General features: G+C 45.4%; 1 protein-coding gene across 1 annotated transcript in view; it reads right to left on the bottom strand.

Moving 5' to 3' along the window:
• The window catches only part of GALNT17 (polypeptide N-acetylgalactosaminyltransferase 17), a 457,848-nt gene that overhangs the window by 436,438 nt on the left and 5,172 nt on the right, over window positions 1-16,238 (bottom strand). The window lies entirely within an intron of this gene.

The following is a 16,238-nucleotide window of genomic DNA, read 5'->3' as shown; positions in this document are numbered from 1 at the left end:
GGTGGAGCTTGAACATATTTTTTTAAAAGACACTAAGAAGACTTTGATGCATACTATTGGTTAAGAATCAACTAAACAATAGTTTTCTATTAATGCTGCCAACAGATCCCTTTCCTTGGCAGCTCCATGGTATTTTGACTCACCCTTTCAGTTAACTAAGACCCTGGAGGCTTGTTTGATGAACGTTGCTCTCAAGGGCTACTCCATGGGTGGAGGGAGGGTAATTAGAAGTGTAAACTTTGAAGGGACCCTCTACCCTGCCCTCCCTCCCCCTTGACCCAGCCAGGGACAACTTCAGAATCTCTTAGCAATCAGGTTAAGTCTAATGAAAATAAAGCAGTGGGCCTTAAAAAAAAAGTTAGAAAATGAGTATATGTATGAAATGGAATCATCATCTCCTTGGTGTGGGATTTCCATGAAACTCTGTGCTAAGGGTTGGGGCTCCTACTTGAGTGTCGTGGATACTGGAGGACTTTAAAAAAAAATTTGTGACGAAAACTTGCAAACGTACACAAAAGTGGAGAGAATGGTGTGCCCGGGTACCCATCATCTAGTTTCAGTGGTTACCAACACGTGGCCAGTTTGTTGCATCTGCATCTTCTCACGCTTCCCACCCAGCCCTCAATAGGATAATTTGAAACAAACGGGGGCTGGAAGGATGGTCTTTGAACCAGAGACCTCAGGAGGGAGTGAGGTTAGGAAGGAGCTAGAAAAATATAACAAAACCTGGGTGGGCTGAAGCAAATAGAAAATTTGTTGTGGTAAAGTGGTTACTGCCAAGGTTTGGGAAAGCCTAGAGTTAGGCCTCATCTTCTCTACCATAAACCATTCCTCTTTCTTCCTTATTTCCCACGATGTTAGGGAGGCAAGCTAGATCGGAATGATGGGCATTTCCAGATTAGGGGCACCGATAATAGAGATGTTCCACCTGGAAAAAATCTTCAGTGATGAATGTGTCCCTTTAATTATCCCATCTGCTCCTACTGCAGACCTCTAGGACAGCAAGGGTCTGGGGACATCTGCTGTTGAGAATGGGAGCTGGGGGAAGTACACTGGGCCGTGGACCCTCTCCACAGGTCCCTACGCCCCACCATTTTAGACTTTGGAGAGAAGCTCAGCAACCTCAAATTGCACCCAGTAGAGAAGAAGGGAGCCCCAAGTGATGAGCCCATGGCCCAGACAGGAAGATTTGGCTTGGAACATGTTGCCCTCTGAACAAAGGCTGCACCCCACACCAGCTCTGCCAGAGCAGTCTCAAGAGAGGTGGGTGACTGGAGTCCCGGTCGGAGGTCTCAACAGCGCCACCACTAACCCAGTGAGCTGCAGAGACATGTCCCAGGCTGCGTGCTAAACGTAAGTGGAGAAAGGATCTCCATGTCCCAGGTGCCACCGAGGAACAAGGCTGCCATCCTTGTCACTGTCCACCGTGTTCTGGGAGGTCCTAGAGGCAATGGAGCTGGTGTCTGGCTGGCTGCTGCCATCCCCCTGCTGTCAATATCCTCCACTCCATCCTATTGTTCCTCTGTTTGGCTGGTGTTTTGGGGAGCAGAATTGGCTCCTTTAAAGCTCCTTTCAGATGAATGATCCTTTCCTGAATCACTTCTTGAATGTTCTAGATCCACTCCTGCTTGGTTTCAATGTTGGAGGCTTTCAGCACTGTTTTATTGTCTGAGGATGGGGTGTGCCCAGAACACAAGGCGAATTTGCAGGGGTTGCCCTCCACATGCTCGGTCACACCCAGCTCTGAGATCTGTAGACAGAAAATGCCTGTGAGAGGCGAGGAAGGGGAGGGCAGTGGGGAAACTTAGGGCAGTTGCTTTTTCTTGTAAACATATTTCCTGTGTCCTGAAGAGTCTTGAGTTCCTCAAACAGGAACGAGTTCCGGTCCCACACTTGAAAGGCATCCTGGAGAATCAACTCCCCTGCACGTCCAAGTTCTTATCAAACCCTTCCAGCATATTTATATGCATGGCGTCACTGGCCTTCTTTGGGACACAGAGCATCACTTCCAGGCCATCCTTGAGCTCTCCTTTCCCTTCTTCACAGCAAGTTAAAAGTTCCCTGCCCTGAGCTCTTCTGAGAATTTCTATGAGTCTTTGTATAAGAAATTTCAAAAACAGAGAAGCACAAGTAGTCTGCCCACACAGCTGAGATGTCTGCACACCGTTATCCCTCACACCAGTCCCCAGTAAAGGCTGAGGGCATGCTGCCCAGCTGTCATCCCTAAGCTTGTTGTGCAGGGTAGGAGGACTTGAGTCCTTGGAGATGAGGAAGGAGAAGGTTCATAAGAAGAATGCTGCCCTGACCCAGAGGACAGAAGAGATGACCAGGTCACAGGCTGCTGCACCCTCCCCTCATGCAGCTCCTACACCTCTCAGCCTCTGATGATATCTCAGGGTGGTTTTGATTTGCGTGTATCTAACAATTAAGGATGATGAGCATTTTCTCATGTTTGTCAGGCATTCGTCTGTCTTTTTGTTGTTGTTGTTGTTATTGTTGTTGCAGTTTCTGGCCGGGGCTAGGTTTGAACCTGCCACCTCCAGCATATGGGGCCGGTGCCCTACTCCTTTGAGCCACAGGCACCGCCCACATCTGTCTTCTTGAGAGAAGGTTCTGTTCACCTCTCTTCCCCATTGATATATGGGGTTATTGGCTTTTTTCATGTGGATTAATTTGAGTTGTTTATAGATCCTAGTTATTAAGATTTTGTCTGATTCAAAATATGCAAATCTCCTTTCCCACTGTGTAGGTTGTCTATTTGCTTTGGTTGTGATCTCCTTAGCTGTACAGAAGCTTTTCGGTTTAAGTCCCATTTGTTTATTTTGGTTGTTATGGCAATTGCCATGGCAGTCTTCTTCATAAAGTCTTTCCCCAGGTCAATATCTTCCAGTGTTTTTCCTTGAGGATTTTTACGGTTTCATGCCTTAAATTTAAGTCCTTCATCCATCTTGAATCAATTTTTGTGAGTGGAGAAAGGTGCGGGTCCAGTTTCAGTCTTTTACCTGAGGATATCCAGTTCTCCCAGCACCATTTATTAAATAGGGAGTCTTTCCCCCAGTGTATGTTCTTGTTTGGTTTATCAAAGATTAGGTGGTTGTAAGTTGTTACTTTCATTTCCTGGTTTTCTATTCAATTCCAAATGTCTATGTCTCTATTTTTGTACCAGTACCATGCTGTCTTGACCACTATAGCCTTAAAGTACAGTTAATTTTTAATAAAACCAGAAAAAAAATCTGGATATTTTTCAGACACCGAGTGAGATAAAACCTTGAAAACTTAAATAGTCTACAAAAAAATAATAATAATAATGTAAAATCTACATATCCCTTCCAAAAAAAAAATTGTCAACACTCAAAGGTAAGGAATGAGTTTGGAAAGTGTATTCACAACAAACACTGAAGACAAGGCTAATTTCCCCGCCACACAAAAAAATTCATGCAAATCAACAATTGAATTCATCAACTGATAAATTCTGTTTATAACAGATAAACAGAATTTAAAATCTCACAAAAATGCAAATGCAAATAAACGACATTTGGAAAAAAAATTCAACCTCATTATCCATCAAGAAAATAAAAACTAAAACAAGAACATGTGAGTGTAATCTATCAAATAAGCAAGGATTCAAAAATTATAGTATATATTCCTTGTGGAAAGGGATGGGGTAACACAAATACCTCTTATACTGCTGGTGAAAGTATAAACCCAGTGGAAAGCAGTTGAACAAAATCTATCGAAAGCCCTTTCAAAGCTTGTACCTTCCGGCCTAAAAGTTTCACATAAGACTGTTTCTATCTGATATTGAACATGAAGCTCTCTCTATAAAGATGTTCATCACACCATTATTTATGATAAAAATTTGAAAGCAACCTACACATCTGCCTATAGCCATGTGGGACAGGGACTCATGGCAAAGCCACTGAATGAAAACAAGATACACAACTCAAATTCATGTTTATAAGGCACTTAATAATATGGGATATGTTTGTATAAAAAGACTAGGAGAATATAGAGGAAACAAGTGTTTATATAGGAATATTACCTTAAAGTTGGAAAAATGTTTACAAGGAAAAAAAAGCAAAATGCTGTTATTGTAATACTTTCTAATTACAACCATTTTCTCATTTCTACTTTTCCATTTTCCAGATGTATAGCCATGAGTGTACTAATTTAATACAATAGAGGCTTTCTTAATTGACTCATCACTGACCCATGTTTTCCATCTCTCCAAAACCCAGGGGGCAGCAGATGCCATGGCAGGCTGTGGGCTCATGAGTGGTAGGTGCCCTTTATCCAGCGGGCCTGCCCACTCCTGCTCCCGCCAGTTGAGTTGTATACCTGCCAACAAGTCATTGTTTTTTCCCCAAACCTCTCCATGCCAGCTGTGCTTGTTGCTGTAATTGCATAATTCTATTAAATTATAGAAATTGATGACCTTCTGAGTGAGAAAAGGATTACCGTTCCAGTGAAAACCAAGTTGAATGCTTTGGAAAGACTTTTTTTTTAAGGCTAGAAAAGAGGAAGGTACAGCGTTAGATGTGGGCAAATAAAAGAGGTGTGAAGATCCATAAGATACAGAAGGTTTCTGCACAAGGCATCACAGCTGTGCCTTCCCCAAGTCTAGGATACCAGGTCCAATGAGTCTCCCGTTGCTTTTAGGAACTGTGAGAGGAGATGGCACTTTCTGAAGAAAAGACACATCAGAACTAGAATGCGAGAAGAATTTTAAGAGATGAGGTGAAAATAACTTCGGAGTCTTTTCTGAAGTCCTAGGGGAGGAGCTACACTAGGAAGAGGCAGCTGCACAGGTCAGAGGAGATGGGCGTGATTAGGAGTGAGGTATTGAGAGCCACTGGGCATAGAATAAAGATTGCAGGTAATGCTTACAAAAGCAGATCAGTAAGCACTACCATAAGCTGATACAAGGCACACCAGAGGAGGAGCAGATTTTACATGTAAACAACAACAACAAAAAGGAAAAATCGTACTCCCAGAAACAGAATGAAATATATTCACCTAAATCCAGCTTACCAAAGAGACACCTTCGATGGAACAAGATGAAAGTTTGAAGAAGGCACTATAAACCCCAAAAGGGAGTGCCAACTACCTCAGCCACAAAGCCATGAACTACAGCAACACTCCTTGATCAAGAAGTCGACTAGAAGCCAGGAATCTGACATTCCACACGAATAAACTCATCTAAGCTTCACAAGAGCCAAATGAACACTCAACATCTTTACAGATGCTGATCTTGGAACCGGAGGTGTTATCTGTCTAGATCGCAAAGAAGTGGTTCACAGGTATGAAGACTTCAAAGCTTTGGCCAGGAGAGAATGACTAGAAAATATTTCAAAACATAGGCAATCATCTACTAAGCTTTTGGAAAAAGAAAAGAAAAAGATTACCAAGTCAAGAGATTGCCATCTCTGATCTGCAAAATATGAACCTCCAGGTAGAGGAATCTGGAAGTTGGTATTTACTTCCAAAGTTCCCCAAGTAAATCTGTAACTCAGCCAGGCATGCGAAGCCCTGGCCTACTGCATCCCCCATCTTAGGGAAGTGTGAAAGCTATTGGTACCATGTGTGTCCAAGTCCAGAATGAAATAAAAATGTTCTCACTGCAGGAAACGTGGGGCATATTGATCTGTTTCCTCTGTTATAAGATCATAATTCAGAGATGCTCCCTACTTCCCACTCTACTTAATTAGAATAAAAGAAGTTTGCAGTGTTTATTGAAACCTCCAGAAAATAAAGTACCTTGTAGGTCTGCAGTATGTATTATTTGTAGAAGCACCAAATTCTCTAGATTCTACAAAAAGTAGAAAATCATCTGTGTCCTACAGAAATAGGAATTGTGTTCTTGAAACAGAGCAACATGGGAAGTTTGGTGCTAGGGGTCATGAGACTGGGCGTGATGTTCTATGTTTAATAAGTGACACCTATTTAAGATAAAGCCAACACACAACAGCCACCCTCGTTTCTCCCGTGTAAACACAGTAGTGGTGCTCAGTGGTCCAGGCCAACTGTCAGAGACTTGGCTGGAAGTTACCTGAAATCCTTGGCCAACCTAACCCCACTGCACTAGTCAGGCTCTTATCTACAGTCTACCAGTGCCATGGAAATGGGCATACAAAGGGAAAAAAATTCATTAGCCACTTCTATGTATAAAGCCTTTAGCATAGTGCCTGGCATTTTAAGCAATTGCTCAGTAAATGTTAGCTATTATTACATGTATTACTGTGAGCATGCTATCATCATCAAAAATGCCTTGTCAAGGAGAGGACACTTAACCCAGTGTTCTGATTATTTACTGCTATAAACAAACCACCCAAAAAAGTTAGTGGCTTAAAATGACAACTACATTTATTTGGCTCAGGAATCTGCAATTTGGGCAGGGCTTAGGGGTGGCAACAGCTGTCTCTGATGCCACTTGGCATCAGCTGGGAGGCCCCCTCACCCCCTCTCTGGTGCCTGCACTGGGCAGACACAAAGAGCTGGGAGCTGGGATAGCTGGGGCTCCTCACATCCCTCCCTCTCTCCCCCCACCCCCCGTCTTTCTCTCTCTACATCATCTCTCCAGCATGGTGGCTTCAGGGCAGCCCAGTTTCTTATCTAGCAGTTTAAAGCTTCAAGGATGCACGTCCAGAGAAAGCACATTCAGGCTCAGGCAGAAGCGTTCTCGCCCTTTCTGATCCAGCCTCAGAAGTCACGTGACATCATTTCCACTGACTTCTACCCACTAGAAGCAAGTCACTAAGGCAAGCACATAATCAACGAGAGGAGAATTAAACTCCTCCACCTTTGGATGGGAAAGTGTTGAATTTGCACATTTTTAAACCACCACACCTAAGAAAATCACTTCCCATTCCTTGAGATTGGAATCTTCATTGCTTCCAAAATATGCCAACTGACCAGTCCTGACGACCCATTGCTTCCATGAAAATACACTCTCTACCAAATATCTTTATCTTACAGAACTTGAGCACACTTTACATCTTACCAAGATTTTACAGGGCAGAGCACTGAGTCCTGCAGAGGTTAAACATCTTGTTCCAAAAGCAGTATTGGTAATAACCAACACCACGGCCATATTAATATCCTTCATAAACAGTCCTCTATTTACAGGCATTCTTCCATGAACTCTACAAATGTCACCTTATATAGTCTTTACCATATTTATAGGAGCAGCTACTGTTTTTCCAGATAAACTTTTTTTTACAGGTAAACTGAGCCTCATCGAGGTTACGTGGTTTTCCTAAAGCCCAGGCTTTGGTTTGGCTTTGTTAAGTATCCAAAAGGAAGCTTGGGATTCCATCTGTCTAACTCCAAAGCCAGAGCTTAGTCCATCACATGAAATTCCCTGGTGGTCAGCTGGTTAGGGCGGTGGCTGACTGGTCAGGGAGAGGGTCAGGGTCACACCTCTGGCTCTAGTCTGGAACTCAGAGCTGTTAAACTTTCTCTATAGAAGCTTAGACTTCCAAGAGAATCATCCCTGAGAGGTGAACCATTAATCAGGGATCTAATGCTGGATCTTTTCTCATAGGGAAAAGGAAGGACGGATCCCCAGAGTTCTCAGGTTTTCAGAGCCCCAAAGGACCTGGGCACCAAGTAATGCGCTGGCAGAGAAGGGATCACAAGCCACTGACTAAGAGCAGTTTAGCCAAGCTAAGATCTACATAAGAGGTCGAAGAAATCAGAGCAGTCTACTCCTCCCTGGGAGGAGGCACGGTAAAGGAAAAAGAGTTCAGTTCAAACCACCCATTAGTGACCACTGCTTCTCTTGTTTCCTCCCCAAATTGCTCTGTGCAAATAAACAGAGCCCAAGGGTTCTTACATCTTCCTGAGTGTTCACCTTCAGCTGATGAAGGAAAAGAAAAAGCTCTTAAAAAGATATTTCATGAGATTTGTGTAATTTCTGAGTAGGTCTAGCCCCTTTCTTTTAAGTTTCCTGGAATCAGTTCAATTGCAGGAAGATGGGTAGGCAGAGGGGAAAAAAATAAATAAATAGAACTGAAGTGGATTTTAGAACAACCTGGCAAATTAGCAAAGTTTTTAACATCATTAAAGAGCTCTTAAATATTCTTCCTCGAACTCCTTTTTTATCTGACGAATGCATTTCAGTAATTGCGCTAAAGGAAATTGTGGGACTTTGGCACAAACATAAATGTTTGTATGATTTAAAGTGCAGTGGCAGCAAAGATCATGATTTTTTTAATTGCTAATTCTTAAAACTAACCTCGGCTTGTCTCATCTTGAAAAATGCCAGTTCCTATCAGCAGAAACTGTAATAAAGACAATGCATATATTATTTAGTTGTTTATAATTGCAAACAACTTAGCTATATTTCAATACTGATCCCTCAGCTCCAGCAAGAAGCATAAGTAGGAGATGATGATAATCATTCCATCATTCTGTAAATAGAACGCTGGGACACTTGGAAACAAGACTATTTTCTTAAAGCCAACAGCAGATCAAGCACAGAGCTGACCTAGAAATAGGTGCCTTTCAATCCAACCACCTTAGCCCATTATTGTTTAAGTTCAATCAGTACTTGCTGATCATATTCATCAAGGATAGAAATTAAGAACAGACAGTCTGGCCTATTGCTAAAAGAGCCTAAGAGGTCCAGCCCTGCTTAATTGAATTAGCTAGGGTGAGTAACACGAGCTGCCTTTTTTTTTTACAGTTTTTGGCCAGGCCTGGGTTTGAACCCACCACCTCCGGCATATGAGGTCAGTGCCCTACTCCTTGAGCCACAGGAGCTGCCCCAAGCTACCTTTTTTTGTTGTTGTTTTGAGAGAGAGAGAGTCTCATTTTGTCACCCTCAGTAGAGTGTGGTGGCATCACAGCTCACAGCAACCTCAAACTCTCAGCTTAAGCGATTCTCTTGCCTCAGCCTCCCAAGTAGCTGGGACTACAAGCGCCTGCCACAGGGCCTGGCTATTTTTTAGTTGCAGTTGTTATGGTTGTTTCGCTGGCCCAGGCTGGGTTCAAACCTGCCAGCGTAGGTGTATGTGGCCAGCGCCCTACCCACTGAGCTATGGGCACCACCAACACAAGCCACTTTAACAGATAAGCTCCCAAATCCCAATGACTTAACACAGTGGTCCAATGCAAGAGGCAGCAAGAGACAGCTGGGAAGCATGGTGCTCTGCTCCACACAGTCACTCAGGGACCAGGATCCTTCCATCGTGTAGGCTACCAAGAGGTCAACTCCAAGGCCACTGCTGCAGAGTAAAGAGAAAGTCATACAGCACCCCCACAAAAGATTCTGTGGACCAGGCCTGACAGTGGCAAACTTTACTTTCACCCATTTCTCATGGCCCAGAACTTAAGCACACAGCCTCCCTAAGTGAGGGGGAGGCTTTAGATTAGCTCTGTGCCAACCAGGAAAAGAAAAGTCCTTGGTGGACACAGGATTGCCTCTGCCACCCCAACTAGTGACAAGGTAGTTCTAGGCTGTCTAACACCAGCCTCTCTAATCCAGAGCCTGATCTAGTTAGTATAAAGAGTAACAAAAAAAGACATGCTCCCTGGCCTCTAGGAACTCCAATTGAAAATTCTACACTGCACATTCAAACCCAGGTCTGTGGCATAGACAGACATGAGAAGTGTACACTAGAGCCAAAGACTTCCCTTCTGGCACAAGGGATCCACGTGAGCCACTTGGATCTGCTTCTCAGAAGCTTGTGACTACATGATGACACACAGTCTCTGACACCTCACACCCACACTTCTGGGGCCTTGCTCTCAGGTGGATGGTGCAACTTCTATGCAAGGCTCGGTATCCACTGAAACAGGACTGTCTCAAGATTACGCTGGATCTTGCCCAGTTAAAACCACCATGATGCCAATAAGATGGATTGCAATCCTAGAGAGAACACAGGGCAAAAGCCAAGGACCAAAGCTTGCCTGAGGCGGCTAAGAACTGTCCAAATGAAGAAGAAATTAACAATGTGCACTTGTCAGCACACTTGTGCTTGTTGTGCTAATTTCCTCGTAAATATAAGCAAAGCCTTTTAATTAACTTAATATCAATTTCATTTTTCTCACATTTTGTTCTAATTATGGGCTGGATGTAAAGCTCACACAGCATAATTTAGAGCCTTAGAATGAACAGCTTTACAACTTTACACTCGAGTGACTGCTGAGCCTGAGTGAAGGAAGGTTCCCTGCACCTGTCCTGTCCCCAGTGGCTAGCGGCCCTATGCTTACCCCAGCACAATGACCCCTCTGCAGTCCCTGAACCAGCAGCCAACTAAGCAGTACTAAATCTTACACCCAGGAGACAGCAAGGGCCAACTTCACAAAGGAAGACCCAGAAGGGGGCAGCAGGTAGGTGTCTCTGAACAACTTTTCTCCGAGTTTCAGCTTCCTCACATGTAAAATAGACTAGTATAAGTAGGCTTGATATAAAATTAAGCAACACAAAACATGTGATACGTACTTGATGGCAAACTATGATATACATGCATATGGACAAACATTTACTATTGTACTTCATGAAATCCAAGATGCCTTCCACTGGGAGATACACCATTGTTACGTATCCATAAGGGGAAGAAATGCTGCCGATTAAACTATCACGCACCACTAATCATAAGGTGAATCCCAATTTCAGAACTGTAAAAATGTGTGAAGTACAGTTATACGTGGCCGTTTCGATCCATGAGATGTCTTCATGTCAAATCTAAGTTCCCAGAAATCCCCAGGAACTGAAGGATTCTAAGTTCACTGAAGTTTTCCAAGAGCCTTGCTTCATTTTAACATTACTATCCATTGAAACATATCAGGGGTAGAGAGGAGGTGGCAGACCCTATGTATTCACATTGCAAATGCCATTCTTCCTTTCCTTCCCTTTTGGTACCACCATATTCACTTTCTCTGGAAAGCCAGGTTTGCCATGAGACTACGCCCTGGCCACATGTGGGAGCCTACCACGCAGAGTTCTGGAAAAGACTTTCTTTCCTAATTAAACAATGGAAGGTGTGGACACCCGTACAGGAATTCCTACCTTGTATAAAAGATGCAATGACTGGAACTACAGCAGCCATCTTGTACTCATGAAGAAAAGATCCAAAGAAATGTAAGGGCGTGAGCTACGACATCATGATGGCCAACCAGAGCTGGCTACTATACTTTGGGACTTGTTAAGTGAGAAAGTTACCTGCTCACAAATTAATTCCTAAATGACACAGAAAAGGATTTTTTTAAATGAATAAAACCCATTCTGTTGGAAACTACTGGATCTCACCATGCCAACAATTTGGTTATAATGCAAGGTAGCGATGAAACAAGGGCTAAAAGAAGACCCATGGAAAGCACCACAAAGGTCCAGAAGAAAGGATAACGAATCCTGACAAGGGGATCAGGGACAGTTTCAGGGCATTGAGGGCTTCTGAATTGGTCCTTTGAGAATGCAAGAGATTTCAATAGGATGGGGGAGGGGGTTATTCATAATCTGAGAGTTAAAAACCCCTGAAGTCATGCAGCTATTGTTTTATAAATGCATAAACTTTGGTCCCTAGAAAGAGAGCAGACCTAGAATCCTGCTCTCCTGACCCTGAGTTCCTGCTCCTTCTACCAGGGAGGTATGACACCTGGCAAGCTGTGTGTAACCACAGGCCATCCCTCAGCAAACACTAATCACACTATTAGCCATTGTGTCTGAAGCCAGGATGGAAGAAGTTCTTCTGGAAGCTTGCTCCCTATTAGCTGTCAGCACGTCCATGTGCTGGTGTCTGGATGCGGCCGCCTGTAATTACGGCAGCGGTTTATTACTCATGCATGGCAAGGCTGCGGCTCTGCAGTTAGCAATGACAGGGACATTATTAAAAGGGAAAACTTCTCTATCAGTGGCTAAGCCGGTTGTCATTCACGTGTCAGAGCAGTCTAAAGACCTGCGAGGAGCCCTCGCTGGGGGACAGGCAGGTCTTTCTGCTGTGTGAGTCCTGCATTTGTTCTGAGTGCCGAGGGAGAGAGAGAATGAAAATGAGGGCTTCCCCCTGCTACCCTCCTTCTCAGGGACCGTGTGGCACTGGCTGAACGTCCAGGCTGCCCTACCGAGGGGGTACAATTTATGTGCTTCACCGAGGCTCCTGTTCTCTGAACTTCTGATTCCTTAGTAGCAGCTGAGAACACCCAGTTCTGCTCCCACAACCCGGCATTCCTTCTGAATCCGGAAGAGTGGGAGGACCCAGAGGCCCAGCGGGTACCCCAGACCACACACCCATGTGGACTCAGTCCACAGCTGGGACAAAGCCTGTGGGAAGTGGCCTGCTGGGAGGCAGATGGGGTGGAACAATCTGCGTCACTTCAGAGCAGCAGCAGGAGTAAGGGGGGCAGGAGGAGACTCTGTCTGGAGAGAGCCTCCCCCAGCCCTCTCCAAAGCCTCCCACAGAACCCCTCCAGCCCACTCACTTCCACTCTGGCTCCACACAGTATGGGGAACAGAAAAAAGAGACCTGTCATCATGCGCTGGGTGAGCAAAGGGCCCAGCTCAGATGAGAGCTTGTATCATTATGGCGCTGACACCTGCCATGGTGGGACCTCTCCCCCCCAGGAACAGGCTGATCTGCCATGAGGGGGATGTCACAAAGGACAGGAAGGTGAGGACCTCGGATGGAAGCTTGAGCCACAGGCAGCTCGAGATGGGGTGTGGCTGGGGCTGGGCCTTGGGGAGAACTGGGAGCCCAGGAGAGAGCTCAGGTCAGAGCTGCCAGCATTCATTCAGATTTTCCAAAGGCAACAGTCAGGTGCTGAGTCTTAATTGTGGACATGGACAAAGAGAGAACATCTCAAGTGAGGCACAGCTGGAACCACTCTGAGGTTCAGGGGTTTGGATGAGTTCTGTGTTCAAAGGCAGGGCCAGTGATGCCAGCAACAACAGTGACACCAGGATGGCACACCTGCTGCTGCTCCCCAACCCACTCTCCTGCCCGTCCTCACAGGCACCAACGTTAGTCACCGCAGTGACCTGGTCACCTGACAGCTCCCCACACCTAAGGGAATGAGTCCAAATCAGCCTGGCATTCAAAGCCTGCCACAGCCCCCACCTGGCCTTCAAATAAACTCTCCACTCTGCCACAACGCTCAGCCACACCACCCAGCTTTGTCCCCACACACTCTCCCATCTACGCTGTTCCCCTTGTCCTGGGCCCTCAGGAGCATCCACTGCCTCTGATTTGCTTCCTCATCTTCCCCTGGTGGTCTCACTACCTGTCTCCGCATGTCAAGCCTTCTCAGCACTCTTGTTTAAGTCCAACACTCACTGGTTAAGCCCCTAGCCATGAGCCAGTTCAAGCTTCACTACTTTCATGCTCAATCTACCACTCTTTGGGGACCTACCATAGACCTGGTGAAACTACAAACATCTATCTCCCCAATAAGCCCACAATGTCTAGGCAGGCATGATGTCTGCGCCTCTTTATATTCTCATTAGCTTGCCCACGCCTGGCAGTGAGGACGTGTTCACTAATGGATGTGAACGGCCAGTGTGTTCGGCAATGGGATTTGACAGACACGAGCTCCCATTTCTCTTAGGCCTCAAAAGCCATCAGCCAAAGTAAGAGGAGAGGAGAGTGCAAGGAGAAAGAAGAAAAAGGGTTCAGCCTTAAACCCAAGGAGGAGAGAAGATCCCAGGGAGTCCAAAGACTTCAAAGAAAGTTAGAATGAAAAGGACCTCTTCTTGCCTTTTTTTTATTTTTTATTTTTTGGTTTTTTTAGAGACAAAGTCTCTCTGTCACTTGTTGCACAGGTGGGAGTGCAATGGCACAATCATAGTTCACTATAATCTGGAACTCCAGAGTGTAAGCCATCCTCCCACCTGAGCCTCCTGAGTAGCTAGGATTACAGGCATGTTCCACCAAGCCTGGATAATTCTTTCATTATTTGTAGAGATGAAATCTCACTGTGTTGTCCAAGCTGGCCTTGAAATTCTGGCCTCACATGATCCTCCCATGGTGGCCTCCAGAAGTGCTGGGATTACAGGCATGAGCCACAATGCCCAGCCCATCCTCTTCTCTCTTTTGAAATTCACATCACAGACAACATGACCACACCCTGCTATGAAGTGTCGCTACTATCCATGCATTCACTTGAGAAATACCTGCTGAGCACCCACGACAGGCCAGGCCAGGCCAGCTCTTAGCATTTTCTTCAAGGAGTCTGTATTCTCACAACTGCCTTGGGTTGAGTTCCATGTTTGTGCCACACATTTCAAACTTTAATTCACCCTGACATAGATGGACCCATTTTACAGCTAAAAAGTGAAGTGACTTGCCAAAGGTCACACAATTAATAAGTAACTGGAACTCAAAACCAGTCTGCCCTGGTCCCCAAGTCAACAAGCTGTCTTCTAACATACTTAGACTCACGGGTCATCAGATCAGAAGCTGTTTCTTCACTTGCCTTGGGCGTTGTGGGGTCCACGTGCCTTCTTACCATGGCCGATCTTATCTCTGAGTAATCACTGAGCCTTCCTCCTGTCCACAAAAGACATTCTCAACGTGGCAACAACCAAAGGTCAGGGGAGTTGGGTTTCTTCAGCAAGAATGACACTGGCTGCCTCTCCTGCTATCTCTGGGCTGGGCAGGTGGCAGCTGCCCATCACAAACTCTGGCCAACACAGACATGCCTGCATCTGAGGGCTATACAAGAACGGGACTCCCCATTTCTCCAGGAGGGGCCAGCTGCTATGAGTCCCTGGAAGTGAGCTTCCTCCAGCACTCAGGCCCTGACTCTGCTGACCGAGCCTTCTACAACCCTGGGCGCAGCCTGCCCTGAGCCCGCTGAATGTCTGCATACAGCACGTGAAGGCTGCCCTGCCCTGGCTTCCATCTGGTGCTCACTGCACTGACTGATCTTAATACACACATTGTCCCTCTGCTCCCTTCCCCTTACCTCCTTCCCACAGGAAATGCTGTGCCTGTGGTCCATAGAATCACATCTATAACATATCCCAACATCAAAAGGGAAACAGCACCAGCCCAGCTCCAGTATCCATGAAAAGAAGTTTCCACAATGCCATCCCTCTCTTTCTGACTCTAACTTGGGGAGCTGTGAGAGCAACCCGCTCCCCCGCCCTGTCCCCTGTGCCAGCTCACTGTCCTTGCTTGGGAATCTGGTCAGTGTGGCAGGCTGGGCAGGACACTCTTGGGTATTTGGTGATGTTCTGGTCTCCTGCAGCTCAGACTCCAGCTTCTTGTGCCTGGGTGGCTTGGGGGCAGGACGGGGACAGCAATTTTGACGTCTTTCCATTTCCACAAAGATTTTCAATTTCTTCAAGCAACCCCACTTCTATTCAATATCCTGAAATCTAAATCTGGAACTTAACCCGAATCGATTACATTTCCTCTTACAACAGATCTGCCCTGGGCTTACCAGGCTTCAGCTCTGACGTGCACCCTTTGGCAGCACTGCACGGGTGTGGGGGGGACGTGTAAGGCGGGGGTGGGGTGGGGTGAACACCAGTCGTGGCTCAGAGCTTGAATGGGGCAAGGGACACACCACGCCTCTCCATCTTTTCCCCCTGGCTCACTGGGAGAGTAGGGGACTGGGGAAAGTACCCTGGTATTTGCGAATCCTGCCCTCCGCTGGCTAGGCCACCTTGGCTAAGTCACACAGAATTTTGTTTCTCACTTTCTCACATCTAAAATGAGAGAAATAAGTAACATCCTCAGAATGAGAAAGAAAAGTGATAGAAAGCCAGAAGTCATATATAGATGCGTGGGAATTTTAGCAAGAAGTCTATCTGGCTAGGTCCATTTTCCTGATGCAGGTATAAAGTCACCATGCCATCATTTTTTAAAAAAAAATATATTTTAACACAGCATTTTCTTCTGTATTTTTTTTAGATTTTCCAAATTTTCTATAACAAATATGTATTAATTTTACGCTACAAAAAAAAATACACAGTTGACCCTTGAGCAGGGTTTGAACTGTCCACTTAATATGCAGATTTTCTTCTGCTCTTCTGCCCCTGAGACCAGCCCCTCCTCTTCCTCAGCCTCCTCAGCCTCCTCGACAAGAGGATGACAAGAGCGTAGACCTTTTTGATGACCTGCTTCCCCTTAATGTGTAGCAAATAGAGGTTCTTCTCTGTGTGATTTTCTTAATAATACAGAAGGTGCCAAAAAAATGTATACAGATTTTAAAAAAGGAGAAATCTAAAATGACAAGAGATGCCCAAATGTGACTTCTACTCATCTTTTGTTATCATATTATCACAATTTATTTTT

This window comes from Otolemur garnettii, unplaced genomic scaffold, assembly GCF_000181295.1.
Source record: "Otolemur garnettii isolate 467f Iridium unplaced genomic scaffold, OtoGar3 scaffold00077, whole genome shotgun sequence".
NCBI classification, from domain to species: domain Eukaryota; kingdom Metazoa; phylum Chordata; class Mammalia; order Primates; family Galagidae; genus Otolemur; species Otolemur garnettii.
The sequence above is the reverse complement of the archived record's forward strand: the minus strand, read 5'-3'. Positions and strand labels throughout refer to the sequence as shown.